The following is a 10,682-nucleotide window of genomic DNA, read 5'->3' as shown; positions in this document are numbered from 1 at the left end:
TTTGTCTGTGGGATTTTACCCTTTGGGACTGGAAGAGGAGGAAGGTTTGAATCATCTGACATGAAAATTGAATTTTACAGATTATGTGGAACCATTTCCTGCAGAAAAACTGGTGATTGTTGCCTTATTGACTTCTGAAGAGTCAGAATTTCAAATGAGCAATAATGGAAAAGCTTGAAGCTTTCTGAAATTTAATTTTGAAAATTTAATATATATTTCTATAACTACAGAGATACATAAAGTTTGTATCACCTACAGATGAGGAGAAGTTGGAGAGAAGCAATTTACTATTTTTTATATTGGAGGAATGTCTTTTGTATTGGTTTTGCCATGGTTTTTATTAAACATAGAAATTTTAAGACCTCCATTTCTTTATTTTCATGATAGCAAAGATGATACTTTATTCTGCAGGGGATGGGGAAGAGTCAGGGAGAAAAAAGATCTTTATGAATTGACCACATGTAAGAATCTCTATTTCCAAAGTTGATTTTTATTGATCCCATTCAGTCAGGAGTTGCCCTTGTGGTATAAAATTTCCAATAGTGAAATTTAACTTGTTAATTTTAGTTCACAGCCTTTGCCCTGCTGTGAAAAACAGGATGGTTGGTACCTTCAGGGAGGGAGAGGGATGAGTGCACAGAATTTGGTTTACAAAAAATCAAATATTTCATTATTTCGATGCTTTTCCTGAAGGATCTGCAAGAATTTTTTTTTTCCCTTCTCTAAAGAACAAACTGCAGTAGTTTGGAAATGCTCTAATCTCTGTTTTAAATAAACCTGCAGGTTTTCTTTGCTGTTACATCCACCTTCAAAAGAGAGAAAGGAAAAAGCTCATGGCTGCAGCTCCTGCACTGACCAGATCCTCAGTTCCAGGTGCTAAATCCCAGCTAGGAAAGGGGAAAAATGGTATTTTATGAAGCCTTTGGGCACAAAACAGTTCCACTGTCAGGAGAGTTCAGGTGAGCTCATGGATGCTGTAAGGAATTTAGGAGTAAGTGAGAACACAGCTCAGTTGGGGTGGCAGTGAGGGTGGAGGAGGATTCTGCCTTTCCCTGGGGTTCGGTGTTTGTCCATGGAAACTCCCAGGAGCTGTGGCAGCTGTTGACATTTATTTCCCTTAGAGCAGGAGGGTTGCCAGCTCCCCTCAGTGCAGTGAAATCCAGGCTAGCAGAGATGCTGACGTTTTATCAGCAGGTTTTGGAGGGGTTCTCTCCTTCCCCTGCTGCCCACACCAACATTCCATACAGGGGGCACAGCCTGCTCTTGCTGTCCCCAAGCTGCCACCCTGTCCCCCTGGCACCCGTGGGTGTGGGAGAGGTGAGGCTCACCCAGTTAGGTCCATGTAGCACAGTCCCGCAGCTGAGCAATCCCAAAATTCCTGGGGAACACGAGCACAGGATGAGGGGATTTGGGAATGCTGCACCAAACTGCAGCCAGCTCTGCGCTGCTCCATACAGACCATGTCCTCACGCTGGAGGTGATGTCCCCAAGCCACCTTCCTCCTGGAAGTCCCTCCAGGACTGTGCTGTGTCCCTGTGAGGAGCCCTGGTGTCCTGCAGGTTGTCCCAGTGGATCCCTGCTTCCCAGGCAGTGTGTCCCATCCCTCCACAATCCCCAGGAATCCTGCACGTCCCTTTGCAGAGCTGAGCGTCCAGCGGGTCATCCTGCTCGGGGGAGCTTTCCTGGGGATCCCCGGTGTCACTGGCACGTTCCTGCTGCAGAGCTCAGTGTCGGGAGCTTTCCCGGGGATCCCCGGTGTCCCACCAGGGAACGCTGCTACTTCCTGGCGTCGCATCCCTCGTGGGACACCCGGGGCTGTCCGGTGCCTCTCCCTGGGGTCCGGAGGAGGAGGATCATCCCGTCCCGAGTGCCCGCCGTGTCCCCCGCTGCGGTGTCGGGGTGATCCCGTCCCGCCGTGTCCCCCGCTGCGGTGTCAGGGTAATTCAGTCCCGCCGTGTCCCTCGCTGCGGTGTCAGGGTAATTCAGTCCCGCCGTGTCCCCCGGTGCGGTGTCAGGGTGATCCCGTCCCGCCGTGTCCCCCGGTGCGGTGTCGGGGCGCGCAGCGGGGCTGGGCGGGAGGCACTCACCCCTGGATGTCCCCGGCCCGTCCCGCCGGCGGGCACCGCTGCGCCTCCTCGTAGCTGGGCAGGTGTTTCACCTCGTCGTAGCTGGGCAGGTGCGGCAGCTCCACGCCTGTGCCCGTGCCCGTGCCCGTGCCCGGCGGGCTGGCGGTGTTCCCGGTGCCCGGGGCGGCGGGCAGGGCCCGGCGGGGCGGGGGTCGCTGGCGGCGGGGCGCGGGGCAGGCGCGGCGGCGGAGCGCGCAGCCCGCGGCCACCAGCGCCAGCAGCACCAGCAGCGCCGCCAGCCTCCGCGCCAGCCACCGCGCCCGCGGCACCCACGGGGGACCCGGCACCGGCCCGGGAGCGACCCTCGCCCCGCCGCAGCCTTCCCGGCCGCACGGCCCCGGCCCGCGGCCGCCCGCCATCCCCGGGGCGCTCCTTGCCGCCCGGCCGCGGCGCCGCGCTTTATCCGCGCCCGCCGGGGCTTTGCCCGCATGAAATATTGATGGGGCCATTTGGCGGCGCTTCGCGGCCTAATGGGGCCGGGGCACGCGGCCAGGGCCACCGAGCTCATCCCTGAACGTGCCCCAAACTTAGCGCTGAGCCCCGTGTGGGGCAGGATCCCTGCCAGGGACACTCCGTGCGTGAGGACACGGGGATCTTCAGGACCCGGGAGGGGAGTGAAGCCGGGAATGCAGGGATGCAGGAGCCAAGGATGTGGGGATGAGTGGCACCCGAGGATGTGAGAGTGAGCCCGAGGATGAGCAGGACTCAAGGACACAGGGGTGTGTGGTACCCGAGGATGCAGGGATATGCATGGAGCAATATCTGAGGGTGTGGGATGAACCCGAGGGTGCAGGCATGAGCAGTACCCAAAAACGTGAGGATGAACGTGAGGATGTGGGGATGAGTGGCACCCAAGGATGTGAGAGTGAGCCTGAGGCTGCAGGAATGAGCAGTACCCAAGAAAACAGGGATGAATGCTACCTGAGGATGCAGAGAGCAGGGATGAATGGTACCCGAGGATGCAGGGATGCCGAGATGAATGGTACCCGAGGATGCAGGGATGCAGGGGTGAATGATACTTGAGGATGCAGGGATGCAGGGATGAATAGTACCCGAGGATATAAGTGATACTTGAGCCCTGAGCAGCTCATGGGAGGGGAAGCACAAGGTGCAAAGCCCACCGCTGATTTTGCAATTTATAAAGAGCAACAGCAGTGTCAGAGCAGGCAGTGCCAGGCTGGGGCCCTGGTAGCTGTGCAGGTTGGTTTTTATTCCTTCTGTTAAGGTTTCACAGGTCCCTGTGTCACCCAGCAGTGACACTCCTGGTGTCCTAATCCATCCCATGAGCTCAGCCCCTCCTCTGGGTGGTTTGCTGATTACCTTCAGCTCCATTGCAAAACTCCAGCACGAGGGAGAGGAGAGGCAGCTCTTGTCCAGTCATGGAAAAACTTACTAACATAAAATATGGCAAAAGCTGACCAGACCTTTTCTGCTTGGTTTCCTTTGAGGTGACCCTGCCAAATCTGATAGGCAGCTGCTGACCAACCTACGTGGCCATCACGTGGCAGAAATTTGTTTCCTTTGTCCTGTTTATTCGCCTGGTGATGATTTCACTGCTGATAGCTGCAAGCCATCCCCCTGCTGTCAGGCCCGATTTTGGGTAATTGTATCTATTACACATTTTGGAGTGCTCAGGAAAACAGGGGGGGAAAAACTCTCAACTGTGATACAGAGTTTGAGGAAGGAGGGGTTGGTGGCACTGAGCTTGTGGCAAACAAGGAGAAACTGCTGGTTGTTTCTGCATTTCAGGGGTTTATTCTGCATCTGTTTCCTCACTTTTTGGGACATTTCTCTCTGCAGAAGGGTGCTGGAGCTGGGAAAGGAGGGCAGGAGGGTGCCAGCAGTGGGTGCAGCCCCAGCTGCTTTAGGACTGAGCTGCCAGAGCAGCCACCTCACACAGGGGGTGGCTGTGGGGACACTTTGCTTTGATCCCTGCCCGTGGCCAGCAGGATTTGGGATGCTCTGCCCCAGCTCCCTCAGCAGCTCCAGGGGCTACATTCCCTCCAGATTTGGGAATATCTGCTGGGGTGTTTTGAAGGCGAACGGTGAGTAAGCAGCAGGCACCTGGCAAAACCCGCCTGGCCATGAACAGAGCTGAGCCTTTTAACAGCATTTCTGATAAGCTGTGACTCCCTCCCAGCTCCATGAAATATTAAAGCCTGTTGATTGCTCATTAAAGCCAACATTTTGGCTGGCCCTACTGTGCTGTGTGCCATGAGCTGGGCTTTGGGGCTCAGCCTGCAGGAGTGGCTCAGGATCAGCTCACAAGGAAAACCAAGGCTGGAGGGAGCAGGGTGCAAGAAGAAATAAGAATTCAAATCCTGGTGTGCAGCTCTGCTCAGCCCCAGCATCTCCATGCCTTTCTCAGGATTCCATGGGTAGGGCTCAGGGGTTCCATCAGGATTCCATGGCAGGGCTCTCTGGTTCCATCAGGATTCCATGGCAGGGCTCTCTGGTTCCATCAGGATTCCATGGCAGGGCTCTCTGGTTCCATCAGGATTCCATGGGCAGGGCTCAGGGGTTCCATCAAGATTCCATGGCAGGGCTCTCTGGTTCCATCAGGATTCCATGGCAGGGCTCAGGGGTTCCATCAGGATTCCATGGCAGGGCTCTCTGGTTCCATCAGGATTCCATGGCAGGGCTCAGGGGTTCCATCAGGATTCCATGAACACCTTCCCCTAGAGCAGGTTGCTCCCAGCTCCATCCAACCCGAATTTCTCTGTCCCCCAAGCACAGCAGAGCACTGGGGCAGGACCAGGAGTATTGAGTTTTGAACAGGAATAAACTCATCATTAGTGGCCACATCCTGCCTCCCCCATCCCAAAATCTGCTCTCTCCAAGCTGTAGGAGACCCACTGAGACTCCCTGGAGTCAGGTAAAATCCGGAGTCACCGCTCAGTTTCTGGGAAGGAGCTTTAGAGTTGATTTCCTCCAGTTTTGCAGGGGATGGACAACTATTGATCCTGCAAATGACCCCTGCAGAAATCCATCGATCCCTTTGGAGCAGCAGATCATTAAGCCTTGATCTTTCCAGATCTTTCAGGTGGTGCCAAAGTGCTGACATGGCAAAATAACCATTTTATGGGGTAATTGTCCTTGGGGCTGTTGGCACTTGGGGAGCTCCAAACTCGTCCCCATGGGAATCTGCTCCAGAAAATGCCCTTTGCACAGTGATGCTTCACATCTGCATTTCCTTTGATGTGTTTTTCCCTCAAATAGGGGAAAACTACTTAGGAAAAAACATAATAACCAGACGTTTGTCTTTTGGGAAGCCTCATGTGTTTGGTAGTTGGAATAATCCCATGGATTGCTGAAGGGAAGCAAAGGTTTGGATAATGACCTGGACTGTTGATAGAAACAAGTTCAGCACTCTCAGCTTCAATGGTCCTTTAGTATCTGATAGATCCAAACTTTGTGATAATTGAGGCTTTTTTAGGAATTATGGAGTGAATCAATGCTGCACTGGAGACAGAAAATCTGTGGCTGCCACATCCCTGGAAGTGTCCAAGGCCAGGCTGGAGCAAACTGGGATGCTGGAAGATGTCCTTATCCATGACAAGGGGTGGAATGGGATGAGCTTTAAGGTCCTTCCAACCCAAACCATTCCATGATTCCATGATAACCAAACACAGCCCGGTGGGAACCTCCTCCAAGGCCAAAATCATTCTTAAATAGTTCTTAATAGAACAAAATTGTTCTTCATTTTCCTGTAAAAACTTCCAGAGATGCTCCCAAGGAAGCTCATCCATCAGCAGAGAGCTCGGAGCAGCTCTGAATTGCTGGAATTAAACTCCTTGCTGGAATTAAACCCCAAAGCTGAGCTCAATTAAACCCCAGAGCCTCCCATTTCTCAAGCACATCTGTAACTGCAATAAGGCTCAAAAACCGAGGAGATGACTCTGCATATGTAAAAAAACTCCAACAGCCATTACCTCACAGCTCAGAAATCTCCCCTGCCAGCAAATATTTGCTGTTGGACTATTTAAAAACCAGGGAAAGTGAGAGAGAGAGGCTGAAACCCTCCTAGATAACTCTGATTCCTTCCCAGGCTGTTAACAAGTTTGGGTGTCCTCCAGAAATGAAATGTATTTTCTGTAATAAATCAATCAAATTGAATAAATAAATAAAATTTATTCATTACTACTTTATATATAAAATATTTATTTAACACAGCTTTCTTTTCTCCAATAAATAAAAGGTGGGAATTTCACAGGGTAATAATATGGATATCAATGTGTTGTGAGTCTTCCAGCTTGAATGTGACACTTCATGTTTTCTTTATTCCTTCTGCTAAAAGGAAGCATTAGAAAGGTTGGATTAGATGATTTTCCCCTTGCAATAACTCCTCATAATTAGGATTTTAATCCCTTGACTCCATGGAAAGGCTCCCACTCCTGCAATGGCTTTGGCTGGGGCTTTTAGCATTACTAATAATGAGCATCTCTTCCTATAAGGGATGATTTGCTGTTTTTGCTTTGAATCAAATGACCTGAACTCCTAAAAACGATTCCAGGATTAAGCCTTGATCCAACCCCATCCCTATCCAGTCCCTCTGGGATCTAGGCAGGAGGTGAGTGACCACGCAGGGTGGGTGGGAGCAGCTGGACACACAAATCCTAAAAGGATATTTCACTAGAGAGCAATTTGTCACAGTTGGAAGGATCCCTGTGTCAGTCTGGAATAACCTAAATATTTTTCCTTTTCCAAATTTTTGATGTTTTCCAGGGAGCAACATTTTTCCTTGTTAGTCAAGAGGCTGCCGTGGATTTCTGCCGTGATTTCATCTCGCTGTTATTTCCAACTCAGCCCCCAAAGCTCAACCTCCTCCTATTCTTCGGGGTTAAATATAGCCGTGAATTCTTTCCCATCGCTGCCACCCCCACGGATCGCATGAGTCAGGAGCAGCGATTCCCGGCGGGATGATCCCACCCGGCGGCCCTGGAGCATCCCGAGGTGAAAGGATGTGGGGGAGCTCAGCCCGGGATGCTCTGCCAGCGCCGGCGTTCCAAACGGGATCGTCCTGCCTGCATCCCTGCCGTTCCACAGGAATTCCAGGTGATCCCACGTTTTGTGGAGTTCATCTCCTCTGTTTCCCTGCCGTTCCACAGGAATTCCAGGTGATCCCACGTTTTGTGGAGGTCACCCTGGCTGCTTCCCTGCCGCCCACACATCCCAGGAATTTCCAGTGATCCCAGTTTTTGTGGGGGTCACCCTAGCTGCATCCCGGCTGCTTCCCTGCCATTCCACCAGGAATTCCAGGTGATCCCAGGTTTTGTGGAGCTCATCCTGGCTACATTCCAGCTGCTTCCCTGCCAGCCCAGACATCCCAGGAATTCCAGGTGATTTTTGTGGAGCTCATCCTGGCTGCTTTCCTGTCATCCCACATGTCCCAAGAATTTCAGGTGATCCCAGGTTTTATGGGGATTATCCTGGTTGCATCCTGGCTGCTTCCCTGCCATTCCACCAGGAATTTCAGGTGATCCCAGTTTTTGTGGACTTCATCCTGGCTGCTTCCCTGCCGTCCCACACATCCCAGAAATTCCAGGTGATCCTATTTTTTGTGGAGGTCATCCTGGCTGCTTCCCTGCCATTCCACCACGAATTTCAGGTGATCCCAGTTTTTGTGGAGGCCACCCTAGCTGCATCACAACTGCTTTCCTGCCATTCCACCAGGAATTCCAGGTGATCCCAGTTTTTTTGGGGGTCATAAGAGTGGGGCAATACCCCAGGACAGGGAATGAGCCACCAAACCCTTTTCCATTCCCCTCTTCCTTCTGATGAGATTTTATTTCTACCAAACTAAACGTTTCCAACCCCAGTTTGCCTGCAGGAACCTGAATTCCCTGGATTCCCTGTGGAATAAGCTGCAGCCAGAGGGTTTTCCTGGGGGAAAATCCAACATCCCAAATTCAGGCTGCTCAGGGCATCACCCAGGTAGGAAGGAGGCTGTTAAAAAATGGGGAGTAAAGGGAGAAAAGTCACAAAAAAATTGAGAAAAACCTTTCAGCTTTTCTGGGAGTGAGGCAGGCATGTGTGTACCACAGGGAAACATCCTCAGGAAAAGATGCAGATGGAAGGAGGAATGCTGAGGATGCTGAGGCTGGGGAGGAAGGGGCAGGAGAGCTCTGACCCTGCTATTTTTACCCTCCTGAAATAACCGTGTCAGCCTCGGAGGCAGCGTGGAAAACAGGGAAAAGCTCTGGCTTTTCCTGCATCCAGCCCCAGGCCTTGGGGGTCCTTTTGAGCAGCACAGACTGGTGGGATGGCTGCAGAAGAGCAAACATTCCCTGCTGGAAAATGAGGTGGGTGGCTCCTGTCAAGCCCAAAGAGCAGATTGGCCGTGTCCAGCCCCGGCTTCCTGCTCAGGCTGCGTTCATTGCCTCACTCAGTGACATTTAAATCCTGAAAATCAGGCTGGAAATCAGGGAAATGTTTGCTGGTGGAAGAAAGAAATGCCATGCCTTGCATGGAGGGAGTGGTGTTATTAAAAAATTTAAAAATTAATGTCCCCAGGCTGGGGGATCAGGGGCTGCAGAGCTGGGCTGGGGTGAGTGATGACCTCAGACCTCCCTGTTCCACAAAAATTAACCCAACCACCAGAAAATATCAAATCATAAATGATCTGCAGTGCAGCCCAGGGCTGTGGGTTTGGGGACTCCAGGGAGAGACCCCAAAGCATCCTCCTCCTTCTCTGCTCCATTCACAGAGCTGCAGCAAAATATTTGGTGGCTCCTGTGACTTTTGTCACCTTTTGGGGCTCCAGGGTGACACAACATGGAGCAAAATGAGGAAAATACAGTGAATATCCAGAAAAAAGTAGCATAATTCCCAGAGCCAGAGTGTTCAGACATCTGTGGGCAGCAGGAGCTCCAAGTGACACAATTTTGGCTCTTCCAGCCCAGAGGGGATGTTGGATGTTTGTAATTATTCCTGGGAGTGACAGCACGACGTCACCAGGGCTGATCTATGGGGGATGCTCCCTTTTCCAGCTGCCAGACAAAAGGCTGCAGAGGAGGTGGTGGAAATCAAACCCAGCTCGAGTTTATTATCCCCAGGCCTGGCCACAATTATGGGATCAGAAATGCAGCAGGATGGGGATGGAGGCGTTGGGCTGTGGGCCTGGTGATCAGGGCTGTGTTCCTGCAGCTGAAATCCAGGGGTATTTGTTGTGGCTGGGATGTATCCACTCCCCTGGGGGTCCCTGGCTGTCATTTTGAGGGGAAAACCTGATTTTCTGGCCACCACTTTTGCAAACCATATGGTAGGATAAATGTATATATAGTAAAATGTATCTTTGTATGTATAAATTAGAAGTGGTAAAATCAATATTTTACTGAGCAGCCTAACGAGTATCTATCCATTTCTCCTTTCATTTTCACTTTCCCCCATGCCCTTAAGCTGCCTTTCCTCCCTGCCTCTGACTGCAGCCAAAGGTTTTGTGTCTCCTTTCCACCCCATCCAGATTTTCTTCCTCTCCTTTCCTGCTCAGAGTCCTCCTCTCCCCTTACTCCACTCTTACTGCCACGAGCAGCCAAGTTCTGCTTTATATTTAAGCAAAAAACAACCTCCAAACACCAAAAATAGCAAAAAAAAAAAAAAAAAAGTCACAGCTTCTCTGAGCAACCTCTGCCAGGGTCTCTACATCCTCGCAGGGAAGGATTTCTTCCCAATATCCCATCTAACCCTGCTTATGGTCAGTTTAAATCTACTGTAATGGGAAAATTAAGAGTTGGGGATTGAATAAAAAATACATTTTTTAACAGGCACCTCTTTCTGCTCTATCCCATCCCGTGCTGGGAAGGGCCTGAGGGATGAAGCAGGAGCTCCGAGGGGATCCTGAGCCCACTGGCAATTTGGGATTTGGGATTCCACAGCCCCACATCCCCAATTCAGAGGCACCAACTCCTCCCTAATCAAACAACCCATTAACCGACTTGATATTTTTCACTCTGTGATTCTATTAATTTCTGTTCTTTTAATACTAGTGCATTATTTGATATTGCAGTTAATTCCTGTTGCTGATGACGGCGGCTCTCCTCTCTGACTCCAGGCGAGGAGCCGGGATGAGGCGGGAGGAGCCCCGAGGAGCGCCGGCAGAGCAGCACAGCGCTGGGAAGCTGTTGCCATCTGCAGGCGAACCTGGAATTGATCCCTGCGGATACTGGTGAGGGATCACAGCACACTGGGGTGACTGGGAAAGAGTGTCCGGGAAGGGGTTTGGGATTCAGGAGCAGCCAGGAAAGCATTTCTGCTGTTTAACCTCGATATCCTGGAGCCAGCAGGATCCTGGTTGCCCCAGCAATGCCACAGGACCAGGGCAGGTTTGTCCCCTGTGCTGAAGCTCCTCCAGTCCTGGGGGCAATTTTGGGACTCTCACAGGGAAATTGAGGGGCTGGAGGTGTCCTGGGAAGGAAACGAAGCTCGGAAAGGTCTGGAGAACCAGGAGGGGCTGAGGGAGCTGAGGGAGCTCAGCCTGGAGGCTCAGGGGGACCTTGTGGCTCTGCACAGCTCCTGACAGGAGGGGACAGCCAGGGGGTCAGGCTGTGCTCCAGGGAA

The sequence above is a fragment of the Lichenostomus cassidix genome, chromosome 9 (assembly GCF_008360975.1).
Source record: "Lichenostomus cassidix isolate B80296 chromosome 9, HeHo_3.0, whole genome shotgun sequence".
Classification (NCBI taxonomy): Eukaryota; Metazoa; Chordata; class Aves; order Passeriformes; family Meliphagidae; genus Lichenostomus; species Lichenostomus cassidix.
The sequence above is the reverse complement of the archived record's forward strand: the minus strand, read 5'-3'. Positions refer to the sequence as shown.